This window comes from Octopus bimaculoides, chromosome 6 (assembly GCF_001194135.2).
Source record: "Octopus bimaculoides isolate UCB-OBI-ISO-001 chromosome 6, ASM119413v2, whole genome shotgun sequence".
NCBI classification, from domain to species: domain Eukaryota; kingdom Metazoa; phylum Mollusca; class Cephalopoda; order Octopoda; family Octopodidae; genus Octopus; species Octopus bimaculoides.
Window position 1 is genome coordinate 21834127 of NC_068986.1, and position 4083 is coordinate 21838209.

Genomic DNA, 4083 nt, shown 5'->3' on the forward strand with positions numbered 1-4083 from the left:
TATATATTTAATATTTATATTAATGGAATGTATACACCATGTAGTGTTGTAGTGCATGTAACTAGAGAATTAGATGTAATACAATAAATTTCACTCTTTGATTTGATGTGTGTGTATGTATATGTGTTGTGTGTTTGGTGTGTGAATGAAAACCTTGAAATCTGAATTATGTTGCCGGTTTTAGAATTCAAGTGAAATTGTTTTGTCACTATTTTTAATCCAAGTGTGAGATATTTTCTCCACCTTAAAAACTAGGAAGCATTAGCATTGCCATTTGATCTCTGGATTACTGAGCAGTTTTAATCCACCATGCTATTACACTCACTGTTGAAAACCTGATAGCTGCATATAATGATAAAGTCTTATATAGCTTCCCAGTTGTAATGCAAAAATAATATTTTGTATTATGGTGCATAGTTAGTTATATTACTTCAGTTGGAATATAATTACTCTTTATAGAAAACAAGTAGTTACTCCCATTAGAAAACAAAGTAATATAATTGCTTCCTTTAAAAAACAAAATAGCTTTTAACTTCTTGTTGACTGTTTTCAGTTTCCTGATTAGAACTGGTGTTGATGGTCATTACAGTTTATTTTTGTTGTTAAATGATTGCCTGGTGCTTTGATCAGAAATGTTCTTTAAATTCAAGTGTAAATGGATCAGTTTTCACAAAGATTCTTTGATGATATTTTAAGAGTTGTTTTGAAACAAAACTATATAAATCTGAGCTTCCAAGAAATGTTGCTGAAGACAAAGACCAACTATTAGATTTCATTTTTTTTTTGTTTTTTTTTGTTTTTGGTTATATATATTAACATGAATTTTTTCATTACCATGAAAATTTCCATTTTCATAGTTTAAATAGTGTTGGACAAAATGTGTAAAAGTCAGTGTGACTAATTCCATACTTTTGTCTTTTAAAAATGTTCTGGGCATTGCAAAACATCTAAATTTCATGCTGCTTATTTTATTGATGACAACTATGTTCAGTTAGTGTTGTCTCCATCTTCTTAGCAAAATATTTGTGATCTTTGGATTATGGTTATTCAGTACTTCCATAGATTAAATGTCTTTGTGAATTTATGTGGGAAGCCCTTTTACTCTTAATTTGAAGTCTTGAGAAAACAGTCAGTCAAGTTGTTGACTGACATGAGAAATTAGAACAAGAAAGTTATGAATTCTTATCTCAGGGAACTGGGTCTAATTGTTTAGCCAAAAAGTAAAAATGGAAGTAGGCATGTTTGCTAACAAATTAACTCCTTACGAAAATAGAGAAACCTTTTGGTAAAATAAAGTCAATGAATCTAATAATTTTAATAAATTCTGTTTTAAAAGTATGATTAGCTCTTAGCATTTAAATCCTCCTGTTCAATGAACATCGGGCTACTAGAGTCTTCCAGTCATCTTTATCAAATGTCAGATCCCAAACCTCATCCTTTCATCCTGGGACCCTGTAGAGGGGTTTGATAGTGTTGACTTCTGATTCTGGTAGTTTTGGTAGTGGTGAATTATTTTATGGGATTGGGTGCCAACCCACCACCAATACACCTTTTACAACACATTGGGACTGGCTTTGGTGGAGTATGATAAGAGTACTTGAATTCTATTTAGCAAATTTGTTCTCCGTAGTTATTTCAACCATTTTCAAATTTATTTTATAATTTTGGTAATGATTTATTAAAGGCCGAAAATAAAAATAAAATACTTCAAATTTGTGTGAAGGTGCATGGCCTAGTGGTTGGGGTGTTGCACTTAGAATTCTGTGATCATAGTTTCAATTCCCAGAGTGGGTGGTGTGTTGTGTTCTTGAGCAAAACACTTCATTTCACATTGCTGCAGTCCACTCAGCTGTAAATGAGTTCCACCAATAGCTCGGAAGTCAACCCTGCAATGGATCGCTGTCCCATTCAGTGAGGAGTGTTGTTACCTCAGTCACTTACTCACTAAGGAAACTGGATTAAGCTTATCCCGTCTTATCAGTCCTGGGGCTCACAACAGGCCTAAGTCCTAAGCATTTTTCTATTATTTTTCAGTGGATTGGATTGCCTTGCCCATGTTCAGCCCACTGCAGGACAGGGATCTCAGCATGTTCTCTCCACCAACCACAGTCTGATGTGGAGGTCATGAATTTGAGTTTCAGATCACACTGGCCCAAAGTAACTTGGCAGAGGGATGCGGTTTTTATACTCATACCCAGGAGTAAAGTCAATTACACTGACCTCGCTGCTCAACTGGTACTTGTAAATTTTTCAGTAGTAATATATAAAACGACTGAAAACAGAAATAAAATACTTGAAATAAATCTTTATCACATCTAATTTAATAGCATCAATTCATATGGAATCCTTGAATTGGAATAACAATTTTTATACTTTTATATACTCTCTTTTACTCTTTTACTTGTTTCAGTCATTTGACTGTGGCCATGCTGGAGCACCGCCTTTAGTCGAGCAAATCGACCCCAGGACTTATTCTTTGTAAGCCTAGTACTTATTCTATCGGTCTCTTTTGCCGAACCGCTAAGTTACAGGGACATAAACACACCAGCATTGGTTGTCAAGCGATGTTGGGAGGAACAAACAGACACACATACATACATACATACATACATATATATATATATATATATATATATATATATATATACGATGGGCTTCTTTCAGTTTCCGTCTACCAAATCCTCTCACAAGGCTTTGGTCGGCCCGAGGCTATAGTAGAAGACACTTGCCCAAGGTGCGATGCAGTGGGACTGAACCCGGAACCATATGGTTGGTAAGCAAGCTATTTACCACACAGCCACTCCTATGATAAATTTCTAAGTTGAATTCTAGTCCTTTTATTAATCTGAGCAATCGGACTATATGTTCGCTAAGCAAGATCGCTTCAATGTTTTAGAAAGTGTTTCACCAAAATACTTGTTTCAAAGCATTCCATTTAACCTTGCTCTTAGAATTGAGCTCCACTGTAGGTTATAGACTGAATAGGCCATGCTTCTGCTTTTTAAATATACCTTCATTAATTATTGAGATGTTATGACAAAGGTTATTGATTTACAACTAATCACCAGTCAGGTTTTCTTATCAAACAAAAATTCTATCTCTAAGAATTTTTATTATTCTAGAACTTGAACTCTTCTCTGAGTGGTTGGCGTTAGGAAGGGCATCCAGCTGTAGAAACTCTGCCAAATTTAGATTGGAGCCTGGTGTTGCCATCCGGTTTCACCAGTCCTCAGTCAAATCGTCCAACCCATGCTAGCATGGAAAGCGGACGTTAAACGATGATGATGATGATGATGATGATATATATATTTGTTTAGTGTTGACTGTTGGAAGAAAGAGTACTTTATGTCATTCTAGAAAAGAATATTTTTATTTTGATCAAGTCTCCTGCTACTCTATGTATCCACAAGCGAAACACAGAATGGCAAATCCCTGATTCAACCAAAATAAAAACAATTCATACATGTATTTACTGATTTTACTATATATACAATACAAAATCAACTGACTCCCTCCCCACAAATTGCTGCCATTCTGCCTAAATTAGAAACTTTTATCTATTGAAGTTTAGTGGTTATGGGTTTGATGGGTTGGTAGCACTGTTAGAAGACATTCATAATAATATTCTAATATTTAGTCGTTTGTTTGATTGCTGGCGATGTTTGTGAAATTAATATTTTGAAACTATTTTGTAATATATCTATTTTTCATGTTAAAGGTGCTATTTGGAATAATAAATTAATTTTGTTGAATTGACTGCATATAAATAGAAATTCATATTTCATTTTGTCTCCAGATATCTGAGATGATTATGATTATCATTGTTATTATTATTGCTAAGGCGGTGAGCTGGCAGAATCGTTAGCACCTCGGGCGAAATGTTTAGCGGTATTTCACCCATCGTTCTGAGTTCAAATTCTGCCGAGGTCGACTTTGCCTTTCATCCTTTCGGAGTCGATAAATTAAGTACCAGTTGCATACTGGGGTCGATCTAACTGACTGGCCCCTACCTAAATTTTTGGGCCTTGTGCCTAGAGTAGAAAAGATTATTATTATTAAGGTAGTGAGCTGGCAGAATTGTTA